Below are 13,413 nucleotides of genomic sequence, written 5' to 3'. Positions count from 1 at the left end.
TTCTAAATTTTCCATAATGAACACATGAAAATAAAAAGTCAGGTTAAAAATAATCATCACTCAGGGACTTCCCTGGTGGTCCAGTGGTTAAGACGTCTCTGAAACTGGAGCCTAGAGCCTATTATACAGAGTGAAGTAAACCAGAAAGAAAAACACCAATACAGTATACTAACGCATATATATGGAATTTAGAAAGATGGTAACGATAACCCTGTATGCAAGACACATATGTATTGAACAGTCTTTTGGACTCTGTGGGAGAGGGCGAGGGTGGGATAATTTGGGAGAATGGCATTGAAACATGTATATACATCATATGTGAAATGAATCGCCAAGTCAATGTATGGCAAAACCAATACAATATTGTAAAGTAAAATAAATAAATAATTAAAAAAAAAAAAAAAGACTTCTCCTTCCAAAGCAGAAGGTGCGAGTTCAATCCTTCAGGGAGCTAACATCCTACATGCCTCGTGGCCAAAATACCAAAACACAATAGAGAAACGATATTGCAACAAATTCAATAAAGACTTTAAAAATGGTCCACATCAAAAAAAATTTTCAAAAAAATCATCACTCATCTGTCTTCATCCCCTGATGTCAGTGACCTGATTTGAGACCACCTTCAGAGTCAGGGGCCATGCACAGCTCCTGAGCTGGCCATGACGCCCACCAATCCCATCCCAACACTACACTCCATGAAGCTCCCTGGACCACTTGCCAAACACAGGTGTGATTTGTGACTTTAGGTATTTTCGATCCAACTGGATTTGAAACCTAGGCATTTTTCCCCTTCAGAATTTAATTATCCACATACAGTATATCCATTCAAATGGGCTCCCCACTGGCTAGTGCTTAAATAAAAATTTGAGCTAATGCACAAATAAAAATTTCTCCTTTTTCCTTTCAAGACTGAAATGAACTTGGAATGCATATAATTTTGCTTTGAGCACTTTCTAAAAGCTGTGAAAGTGCCCACACTCTGCCAAGTTAGTCGCCTGTTTACAGCCTCAGAGTGAGACAGAGGACACCTGAGGAGTGGGCTTGGTTTCTTCTTAAAGACACTGGGCCACTAAGGAGGAATGTTTTCCCTGCAGTGAAACTGTTTCCTGGCAAAGACCCTGGCTGGGCACTTCTCCAAAGTGGAGCTCCCTCCCGAAGGAAGTCCCTGGGCTGCTTCGCCTCCTCCAAAAACCGTCTGGCACCAGGCACCACACATGTGTGCACACAAATCCTGGGTTCCAGAAAGCCAGCAATGTGGGTCAGCAGTCAGTTCCCAAACAAGGACCTCGGACACGACATACCCAACGCCATGTGCCCACGTGAGCCAATTAAATGTTCTTGGGTAACAAAGATGTCACTTTTTAAAAGTCAAACTCTTGCTGTGATGCACAGCATGGGTTTTTGGAGAAAACTTCTCTTTGGAGAATTACTAGGCTGCCTGTTGAGACCAGGTGCTTTGAAGATGAGTTGGGTCTTACTGGATACAATCATTTGCAAACCAGATTTAATTCTTCCAGAGAGCACTGCTCTAATAGGCAGTGGATGTTAAGTAACAAACATTTTTAACCTACTGCAATAAACATACTCACATCTACATGATACCGAGGAAACCAAAAGATATATGAATGTGTAACAGTTAAGAAAGTCACAAAATGTGTAAGAAGTACATCTGTGTGCATGACAGCCTCACAAAGATGAGGCCCAGCTACACTGGAGACTCTAAAGTGTGTGCAACCATTTGAAGCACAAGGCCCCTGGACACCTATGAGTGGACACACCTCCTGCTGCTGCCAAGTCTCCATCTCAGGAACATCTGTGACGTGCTCACTACATTCGAGATGCTGGAGACTCAAAGATGAGTAAGGCGTGGCTCCTGCTCTCAGGAAGCCTGGTGGGCAAGCAGACAAAAGCATTAATGATGTGAACTTGGGAAAAGCTATGGTGATAAAGGTGTGAGCCAGACACCTGGCAGAGAATGAAGAGGAAGCACTGAGCTCAAACTGGAGACACACAGAATGCCTCTGAGGAGACAATTCCTGTACGCACCCACCTTGGAAGACGAAGAGGACTGGCCGTGGGAAGGAGAGTGGGAGGGATTTGTAGACAGTTTCATAGATGGATTTGGCCTGGAGAGAGCTGTGAAAGATGTTCTGTCCACTTAAACCAAACCATAAATTTCAAGGCAGAAAGTGACAGAAGATGGTGATAGGGGACAAATGGGTGGCTGTGTTTGGGGCCTGGAGGGCATCCCAGAGGCACCAGGGGCTGGGCCCCATGCTGGGGTCACCACGAAGGGTTAAGGGGGGCATTGCAGTGAGCTCCATCCTGTGGCCGGTTCCAGGGGCAAGTCCATGAGTAGTCCCCCAACCCAGTGTCACCTTGAGAAGAAACCAGGAATCCCGGGCACGGCCAAGGGAGTCCTCACAACTCCAGAAGCTCAGCTACTTCTCACGGACTGACCACGCTGGCCACCTAAAGAGGAAAGTCCCTCCCGAACGTTCTCCACAATGAGGAGCAGCATGATTCTCAGAATGAACTTGTTGGAAGAGGAGGTGGGAGACTGGAAGGGGGTAGCTGGAGAGGCAGAGGCCATGTGTGCAGCCAATTAAGGGAGAAAAAGTTTCCCAATGGACAGAGCGGGCTGAGATTTCTCTCAAGTGACAGGAAAGCTGCTGGTGCTCAAGGGGAAGGAGCGGCTCAAACTCAAGAACCCAACAAATATGTGTTCACAAGGCTTTAGTGAGAGTAACTAAGAAGAAGAGAGGGTGTGTGTGTCCGTGGGGGGCGGTGGGAAGAGGCATGCTGTAGGGTACCTGACTTATTAAGCTAATACTAAGCATTAGGGAATCAGGAAGGCAGAAAGCTAGTTTGGCTAAGACGAGAAAGTTTAAAAGCAAACAGAGAATGCTGATCCCAGACCAGTCCTGAGAGAGGCGACAAGGCAAATACAGGGTAGCTCAGTTCAGTTCAGTTCAGGCACTCAGTCATGTCCGACTCTTTGCGACCCCATGAATCGCAGCACGCCAGGCCTCCCTGTTCATCACCAACTCCCAGAGTTCACTCAGACTCATGTCCATCGAGTCAGTGATGCCATCCAGCCATCTCATCCTCTGTCGTCCCCTTCTCCTCCTGCCCCCAATCCCTCCCAGCATCAGAGTCTTTTCCAATGAGTCAATCCTTCGCATGAGGTGGCCAAAGTACTGGAGCTTCAGCTTTAGCATCATTCTTTCCAAAGTAATCCCAGGGCTGATCTCCTTCAGAATGGACTAGTTGGACCTCCTTGCAGTCCAAGGGACTCTCAAGAGTCTTCTCCAACACCACAGTTCAAAAGCATCAATTCTTTGGCGCTCAGCCTTCTTCACAGTCCAACTCTCACATCCATACATGACCACTGTAAAAAACATAGCCTTGAATAGATGGACCTTTGTTGGCAAAGTAATGTCTCTGCTTTTCAATATGCTATCTAGATTAGTCATAACTTTTCTTCCAAGGAGTAAGCATCTTTTAATTTCATGGCTACAGTCACCATCAGCAGTGATTTTGGAGCCCCAAAAAATAAAGTCTGACACTGTTTCTACTGTTTCCCCGTCTATTTCTCATGAAGTGATGGGACCAGATGCCATGATCTTAGTTTTCTGAATGTTGAACTTTAAGCCAACTTTTTCACTCTCCTCTTTCACTTTCATCAAGAGGGTTTTGAGTTCCTCTTCACTTTCTGCCATAAGGATGGTGTCATCTGCATATCTGAGGTTATTGATATTTCTCCCAGCAATCTTGATTCCAGCTTGTGCTTCTTCTAGCCCAGCATTTCTCATGATGTACTCTGCATATAAGTAAAATAAACAGGGTGACAATATACAGCCTTGACGTACTCCTTTTTGCTATTTGGAACCAGTCTGTTGTTCCATGTCCAGTTCTAACTGTTGCTTCCTGACCTGCATATAGGTTTCTCAAGAAGGCAGGTCAGGTGGTCTGGTATTCCCATCTCTTAAAGAATTTTCCACAGTTTATTGTGATCCACACAGTCAAAGGCATAGTCAATAAAGCAGAAATAGATGTTTTTCTGGAACTCTCTTGGTTTTTCCATGATCCAGCGGATGTTGGCAATTTGATCTCTGGTTCCTCTGCCTTTTCTAAAATCAGCTGGAACATCTGGAAGTTCAAGGTTCACGTATTGCTCAGATGACCATTATATCTACTACTATGGGCAGGAATCCCTTAGAAGAAATGAAGTAGCCATCATGGTCAACAAATGAGTCCGAAATTCAGTACTTGGATGCATTCTCAAAAACGACAGAATGATCTCTGTTTGTTTCCAATGCAAACCATTCAATATTACAGTAATCCAAGTCTATGTCCCAACCAGTAATGCTGACGAAGCTGAAGTTGAACGGTTCTATGAAGACCTACAAGACCTTTTAGAACTAACATCCCAAAAAGATGTCCTTTTCATTATAGGGGATTGGAATGCAAAAGTAGGAAGTCAAGAAACACCTGGAGTAATAGGCAAATTTGGCCTTGGAATACAGAATGAAGCAGTGCAAAGACTAATAGAGTTTTGCCAAGAGAATGCACTGGTCATAGCAAACACCCTCTTCCAACAACACAAGAGAAGACTCTACACATGGACATCACTCTACAGATGGTCAACACCGAAATCAGATTGATTATATTCTTTGCAGCCAAAGATGGAGAAGCTCTATACAGTCAACAAAAACAAGACCAGGAGCTGACTGTGGCTCAGATCATGAACTCCTTATTGCAAAATTCTGAAATTGAAGAAAGTAGGAAAATTGAAGAAAGTAGGGAAAACCACTAGACCATTTAGGTATGAGACCTAAATCAAATCCTTTATGATTATACAGTGGAAGTGAGAAATAGATTTAAGGGACTAGATCTGATAGAGTGCTTGATGAACTATGATCAGAGGTTCGTGACATTGTACAGGAGACAGGGATCAAGACCATCCCCATGGAAAAGAAATGCAAAAAAACAAAATGGCTGTCTGAGGGGGCCTTACAAATAGCTGTGTAAAGAAGAGAAGCGAAAAGCAAAGGAGAAAAGGAAAGAATTAAACATCTGAATGCAGAGTTCCAAAGAATAGCAAGAAGAGATAAGAAAGCCTTCCTCAGCGATCAATGCAAAGAAATAGAGGAAAACAACAGAATGGGAAAGACTAGAGGTCTCGTCAAGAAAATTAGAGATACCAAGGGAACATTTCATGTGAAGATGGGCTCAATAAAGGACAGAAACGGTATGGACCTAACAGAAGCAGAAGATATTAAGAAGAGGTGGCAGTAATACACCGAAGAATTATACAAAAAAGATCTTCACGACCAAGATAATCACGATGGTGTGATCACTCACCTAGAGCCAGACATCCTGGAATGTGAAGTCAAGTGGGCCTTAGAAAGCCATAGATCAATCTTATGGACTCTGTGGGAGAGGGAGAGGGTGGGGAGATTTGGGAGAATAGCATTGAAACATGTATAATATCATGTGTGAAACGAGTCGCCAGTCCAGGTTCGATGCATGATACTGGATGCTTGGGGCTGGTGCACTGGGGCGACCCAGAGGGAGGGTATGGGGAGGGAGAAGGGAGGAGGGTTCAGGATGGGGAACGCGGGTATACCTGTGGCGGATGCATTTCGATATTTGGCAAAACTAATACAAAATTGTAAAGTTTAAAAATAAAATAAATAAATAAATAAGTATTTTACCCTCAAAAAAAAAAAAAAAAAAAAAAGCATCACTACGAACAAAGCTAGTGGAGGTGATGGAATTCCAGTTGAACTATTTCAAATCCTGAAAGATGATGCTGTGAAAGTGCTGCACTCCATATGCCAGCAAATTTGGAAAACTCAGCAGTGGCCACAAGACTGGAAAAGGTCAGTTTTCATTCCAATCCCAAAGAAAGGCAATGCCAAAGAATGCTCAAACTACTGCATAATTGCATTCATGTCACACGCTAGTAAAATAATGCTCAAAATACAGGGTAAGGGACCCCGAACTCTTCACGTGTCTCCAGGGCCAGGCCTGCTGAAGCCTGTGGGATGGAGCCCAGGGCGGGGGGACGTGGACTTTTGCCGGGAGGAGCAGGCATGCAGCCAGGGTAGGGTGAGCTGCACAGTGGCCAGAACGCAGAGTCAGCCCAGAGGAGTCCAAGTGCCCAGGGCAAAGGCTACCAGCACCCTGACTCCCGCCAGGCTTTACCAAAGTCTTTCCGGTAAGCATGCTCATGCACCAAGGGGTCTGAGCCCCAGTTCAGGGTGGACAAACAAGGGCCCTCATTCAGCAGCTGAGGGGATACAGGGGACCCGCCTTCCCGGGGGCCTGTGACAGGTGGACTGGACCCTGCACCCCCACAGTGAGATGGTGGCTGACCCCAAGCTCACAGGCAGTCCTTCCTGGAAGGAAGTTCATGGCCAGGGCCCAGGTTTTCAAGGCAGGGCTCACTGTCCTCCCTGCCTCTCCTCCTATATCCGCCTTTCTGCTGGGGAGCTAGCAACACCCAATCAACTACTAAAACCAGAAATGGATGCCAATAGCTTTTCCTTCTTTCCTGCCCACATCCCATTACCCACCCAGGCCTCATCACTTCCTGCCCGGGGCGCCTCTGCAGCCCAGGCCTGCCTCTAGGCTCCTTCGACTGATGCCTCAGTTCAAGCTCCCCTCCACGTCCTTCCTGCAGTGCCCTCAGCACCCTTCACTGTTCCATCTCTGTGCCATTATGAACACGTCTCTCCTTGACTAATAATACTTCCTGGATCCATACCCCATGGACTGGGTTTTGAGATATCTGCGAGTGAGCTGGTTGAACTGAACTTGGCAGGGCTTGAAGGGGGTCATCAGGATACCTGGATCTGTCCTTGTCAGACGGACAGTGCAATTTAGTCACTCAGTTGTGTCTGACTCTATATGACCCCATGTACTGCAGCACGCCAGGCCTCCCTGTCTATCACCAACTCCAGAGCTTGCTCAAATTCATGTCCATCAAGTCAGTGATGCCATCGAACCATCTCATCCTCTGTTGGCCCCTTCTGCCTTCAATCTTTCCCAGCATCAGGGTCTTTTCCAATGAGACAGTTTGTTGTATCAGGTGGCCAAAGTATTGAAGTTTCAGCTTCAGCATTAGTCCTTCCAATGAATATTCAGGGCTGATTTCCTTTAGGGTTGACTGGGTGGATCTCCTTGCAGCCCCAGGGACTCTCAAGAGTCTTCTCCAAGAACACAGTTCAAAAGCATCAATTCTTCAGTGCTCAGCTTTCTTTATAGTCCAACTCTCACATCCATACATGACTACTGAAAAAACCACACCTTTGACTAGATGAACCTTTATCGGCAAAGTAATATCTCTGCTTTTTAATAAGCTATCTAGGTTGGTCATAACTTTCCTTCCAAGGAGCAAATGCCTTTTTAATTTCATGGCTGCAGTCACCATCTGCAGTGATTTTGGAGCCCAAAAATAAAGTCTGTCACTGTTTCCGTAGTTTCCCCATCTATTTGCCATGAAGTGATGGGACTGGATGCCATGATCTTAGTTTTTTGAATGTTGAATTTTAAGCCAGCTTTTTCACTCTTTCAATTTCAAGAGGCTCTTTAGTTCTTCATTGCTTTCTGCCATAAGGGTGGTGTCATCTGCATATCTGAGGTTATTGATATTTCTCCCGGCAATCTTGATTCCAGCTTATGCTTCATCCAGGCTGGCATTTCACATGATGTACTCTGCATATAAGTTAAATAAGCAGGGTGACAATATACAGCCTTGACGTATTCCTTTCCCAATTTGGAATCAGTCTGTTGTTCCATGTCTGGTTCAGACGGACTCTCATTAGTTATTTACTGTACTTACTGGGGGAGCAGACCTTGAGATTTTCCATCTTTCTGTATTTCCAAACACTATTTTCCAGACAGGATATTCTTGAGAATATGGAAGAAAAACAGAGTGAAGCAAAACCACAATGAGGTAACATCTCACGCCCATTAGGGTGGCCACTATCAAAAACAAAAAAAACAGAAAATAACTGTCTTCACAACTGCCAATAGGGGAAACAATGCAAGTGTCCACTGATAGATGAATGAATATGTAAGATATGACATATACATGCAATGGAATGTCATTTAGCCTTAACAAGAAAGAAACTGATACCTGTTACAGAATGGATGAACTCTGAAGACATTATACTACACAGAATATACCAGTTACAAAAAGAAATACTGTATGAATCCACTGATATGAGGTACCTAGAGAACAGACAGACAATAGAATGGTGGTTGCCAGGGTGACGGGGGGTGGGGGGTTGGAATACTATTTAATGAGTACAGAGTTTCAGTTTTATAGCAATGGAGTTCTGGAGGTTAGCTGCAATGATGTGGCACACTTAATACTGCCATACTCTTAAAATGTTAAGATGGCAAATTTCATGTTAAGTGTATCTTGCGTGTGTATGTGCTTAGTCGTGACCAACTCTTTGACCCCATGGACTGAAGCCTGCCAGGCCCCTATGTCCAGAGGATTTCCCAGGCAAGAATACTAGAGTGGGCTGCCCTTTCCTTCTCCAGGGGATCTTCCCAACCCAGGTATCAAACCTGTGTCTCCTGCATCTCCTACACTGGCAGGTGGATTCATCTTAGCACAATTTTAAAAAGGAATGAAGAAATGAGATAGCATATGCTTACGAGTACAGAGAAAACAATTCTCTGTTGTATTTTGGGCCATACATTGTAATCACAATCCTTATTCTAAGCACACCTACCAGAACTTGTAAAAATGCTACCTGCACACAGGTGCTGAGAACATGCCAGCAGAACCTGAGCTGCCATCTCTCCTGCCCCATCCTGCCAAAGTGCATCTCCCCAAAGAACAGCCGTGTGTTTATCAAAGCAAACTGCACACATCCTGGCTTGGCTTTCAGAGCACTCCCCAGCCAGGCCCCGACCTCAGAATCTTCTTCTCTCTTCTAGCACTCAGCATGACTCCTGCCAGCACTCACCTGGTTTCCTCCCCCAGAGCATCTACTCTCCAGGGCAAAACTTTCCCTTCCTACAGACCTCTCAGGGCCCAGCACACGATCCAGTTCACTGGACAGGATAGGACCTCCTCAAAGAGAACTGAGGGGAGCGACCTGGGGTTCTGCCTGACGAGCATCCAGGGCTAAATTTCTGCTCAGTGTTCGACCTGCTTTGTTCTCCAAGATAAGGCATCTTACAGACTTCTAGCATTTTCGTATCCTCAGCTATGGAGAAGGAAGTGCTAGGGAAGGCTCCTCAGAGCCCTGCTGTGCCTTCCACACCACCTCCTCCTGCCAGGGGCCCTGGAGACTCACTACAGGCTGCGTGTTGCTACAGCAATGAGACTGCACAGAAGAAAGGGAGAAGCCCCCCATTCCATTCATCCAGTGGCGCTTAACCTCGGTCACGGGTATTTATACCTGCAAGGCTTCCCAGGTAGCTCAGGAATAAAGCACCTGCCTGCAAACAGGAGATGAAGGTTCTATCCCTGTGTCAGCAAGATCTCCTGGAGAAGGAAATCAAAACCCACTCCAGTATTCTGGCCTGGGAAATCCCATGGACAGCAGAGACTGGCAGGCTACAGTCCATGGGGTCGCAAAGAGTTGGACACGACTTAGTGACTAAATGACAACAAATTTACACCTGTTCTATCAAAAAAGGTACAAACAAGCCAGTGCAGCTTTATTCGTACTTTGTTTTGCCGAGTTGCGGAGCAGATAAACTGTACAGGGTGCCTGCTTCCCATAAATCAGAGGCAGTGACTTTTCTCCAATTATGTTTTAATTCATGGGCAATAGTTCTCTGTAACAAGTGGCAATTGGAGGGGGCAGCTAGAATCAGGGGAATGAAGGTATGATCAAGTATCAAGTCATTTGAATTTGAATTGGTACAGATGAGCACTGCAAAGGTGGCAGATACGAGATGCATGGATGAACGGGTCACCACAGCTGCGCCCACTCATCCAGCACAGTTTCTTCAGCCAACCACAGACCGATTCTCACTGTGTTCCCAGACTGCCTTGGCCCAAGTCTTCACGTCTTCATGAGGCCCTCTTTGCACCTTTTGCCTGAGGATCTTGAAGATGAGCTTGAGGTAATTCCACCAATTGTAGTGTCATTCTGGAACTGACTCATGCCTCAGATACACATTCCTCTGCATGATGTGCCATTTTCCACCATTAGGAACACATGTGCTAGAGGAATCAGTGAAGAACCTTCTCCCCCACAGAGGACATGTGCGAAGTGAAGGGAAAGTCACTCAGTCATGTCCAACTCTTTACGACCCCACGGACTATACAGTCCATGGAATTCTCTAGGCCAGAATACTGGAGTGGGCAGCCTTTCCCTTCTCCAGGGGATCTTCCCAACCCAGGGATTGAATCCAGGTCTCCTGCATTGCAGGCAGATTCTTTACCAGCTGAGCCACAAGGGAAACCCAAAGAATACTGGAGTGGGTAGCCTAGCCCTTCTCCAGGGGATCTTCACGACCCAGGAATTGAATTGGGGTCTCTTGAATTGCAGGCGGATTCTTTACCAACTGAGCTATCAGGGAAGCCCCAAGGACATGTGTGTGGAGAAGGAAATGGCAACCCACGCCAGTATTCTTGCCTGGAGAATCCCATAGACGGAGGAGTCTGGTGGGCTACAGTCCACGGGGTCGCAAAGAGTCGGACACGACTAAGCGAGCGACTTGACTTGAAGGACATGTGTGAAGTGAAGTCACTCAGTCATGTCTGACTCTTCGCGACCCCATGGACTGTAGCCTACCAGGCTCCTTCGTCCATGGGATTTTCCAGGCAAGAGTACTGGAGTGGGTTGCCATTTCCTTCTCCAGGGGATCTTCCCAACCCAGGGATCAAACCCAGGTCTCCTGCATTGTAGACAGACGCTTTACCGTCTGAGCCACCAGGGAAGCTAAGGACATGTGCATCTCACTATAAATTCATTTTTAATCTGTTTGCTAAACATTCATCAAGCATGTTACGTGAATGACACTACAGAATATAGAAATTAGTAAGACCAGCCTCTGACCTCTAAAAATTTCCAACCTGATAGGAAAGATACATGGACTGAACTCTCATCCCATTGCTAGCCCAGGGGGTCATTCCTGCTGCCTTCACCTCAGAAGCAGGTTTGTCATCTGCCCAGTTGTTTAAATCCAAAGCCTGGGACAGCCCTCAATTCCATGACGCTCCATCTCCATGATGACCACCCAGACCCAAGCCGCTGGTACCTCCCACACGGACTAAGGCAGCAGCTTCCTAAATGGTCTCTTGCTTCTACACTACCTTCTCCAAATGCGGCATGTACTGACATCTGCAGTAAATTAATCTTCACGTTCCTCTACTGCTTAAAGACATTTAACAGCTTCCCAGCACTCTTGGGAAACAGCCAAACTCTTTCCGGGGGTCTCCAAGGCCCACATCAGCTGGCCCCCTGTGCTCCCGGCATCCCGCCCTCTGGTGACTGCACCCATCTGCTCTGCCCTCGCCCCACCTCCTGGCTGGATGCCACGTGCCTGCTTCCTCTTCCTCTGCCTGGAGATACCCGCCCACTTCCGGTCACACAAGCATCATCCTCACTCCACATGAGCCTTAAAGGAAATGTCCCCGCCTCAGGAGGCCTCTCCTGACCGCTCCATCTAGGACTGCCCGAGGCGGTCTACTTTCATCTGATTTTCATTTTCTACCCTTATTCATAAACGACCTGTGATGGCTGCTCCCCTGGAGCGACCTGTAAGCCCACCAGGGCTCTTACTGGGAACTGTGTCCCCAAGGGGAGAACCATGCCTGCTTCTCAGGAGGGGCTGAGAAAAAGGACCTGCTGACAGACAAGTGCGCATCACAAAGAACAAGACAAGGCTGCCAGAGATGGAGCGATGAGCTGTGAGAAAGCCGTGGGAGGAGGCAGTTAGGAACAGCATCCAGAGGAGTCCGCGTGTACTGCGCCTCAAGGACGGGCAGACAGCACCACCAAAGGCACACCAGGCTCTGGGACTAGCATGACTGGTCCAGGGCAGTCTGAGCGACGAAGCGGGACCCAAAATGGAACAGCTGGTGCCCAGAGCAAGGGGGGGAGGGTGGGGGGGGGTCCAGCATGGATGATGGAGAGCTGAGCTGTCAACAGGGTGGGGAGGTTCACCCAGGCCTGGGATCTTAGGTTTCAGACCAGGAAAAATCACTGAAAAGTTCTGAGCGTGAAGCTGCTACATTCTGACCTACATTTCAAAGACATTGCGAAAAACCACTTTAGCTTAAATACAAGCGAACAACAACAAAACAGCATCACTTTTAAGAGAACAGCATCGTCTCCTGCGTTTGGAGGAGATCCATCTGTAAGGCCTGGGAGAGTGGGGCCCACAGCTGGCAACACTGCGTCCCAGAGCTCAGGCTGAATGCAGATCACTTTCTGTTTTCAGAGGCATGGAACAGTCACGTGTTACTGTCAAGCCTACCCAGAGTCGAAGCCGCCACCATCAAGCACAACGAAGCTGGTACCTGAATCCTGGGACAGGAAATGGGTTCCAAGCGGGGAGATGAATCCACGCGTGTAAACACGCTACATACTCCCGAAGATTCAAGCAGCCCCACAACACTGAACAGATGGGAACGTGCTTCTTAAATTGAAGACAACCCTAAACACCTGTGTGTTACATTAAACACAAATAAAGTGAGCATGTGAAAGACGCAGTCTCAGTCATGGTAGAAAGCTGCTGCTAAAACCACAGGGAGGAATTAAAGACCGACAACCTGACGAGCTTCCCTAGAACCAATAACCCAGCTGCTCTGAGACTGTTCTCATGTTTCAGGGGTCTTACCAATCACCAAGGGTTAGTCCAAGACAGATTTACCTAAACAAGCACAACTCTTCTCAGTAACCCTGTCATAAGATGGAAAGGCTTCATGAACGGTGCTGGCAAGAGCTGACAGAAGGGACCGGCCTGTGTGCACGTACAGGAGTTCTGCAAGGAGAGAGGGGCCCAGGAGTCTGCAGCCAGTGGTCTACTAACCAGACCTGGGCTTCAGTCTGCTTGCCGAGAGAAAGAAGAATCCAGAAACATGACTGAAGGCCCCCTCCCAGCTTTAAACTCCTACAACAGTGAAGAAAGTCCTTACAGGCGTGTCTACTGTCCACAAACAGGAGGACTGACCTGAGCTGGGGGACGAGGTATTTACACTTTATGAGAAGTGCTGAGCTGGGGGCAATGGGCCATGGAACCGGTTCCCAGGTGGGAAACCGTGCCCCACGTAGGGAAAGGCAGATAGGAACAGAGTCAGAGCACAGGCTGGGAATCAGGCCGACCTGGGCTCACACCATGGCTCTGACCCTGAAACTGTAGCGAGCAAACCTGTATGAACTCTCTACGTGTGTGAGAGAGAGTCACTGTGACATACAGGAGCTG

At 47.1% G+C, this 13,413-nt stretch overlaps 1 protein-coding gene across 14 annotated transcripts in view; it reads right to left on the bottom strand.

Annotated features, from left to right (window-relative positions):
• Window positions 1-13,413, bottom strand: part of KIF16B (kinesin family member 16B) — a 305,646-nt gene that overhangs the window by 116,566 nt on the left and 175,667 nt on the right. The gene's annotated exons all lie outside the window — the stretch shown is intronic.

This window comes from Bos grunniens, chromosome 13 (genome assembly GCF_055505025.1).
Source record: "Bos grunniens cultivar Pamir isolate PY7600 chromosome 13, Bosgru_T2T1.0, whole genome shotgun sequence".
NCBI lineage: Eukaryota > Metazoa > Chordata > Mammalia > Artiodactyla > Bovidae > Bos > Bos grunniens.
Note: the sequence above shows the minus strand (reverse complement) of the source record. Positions and strands in the feature narration are given on the sequence as shown.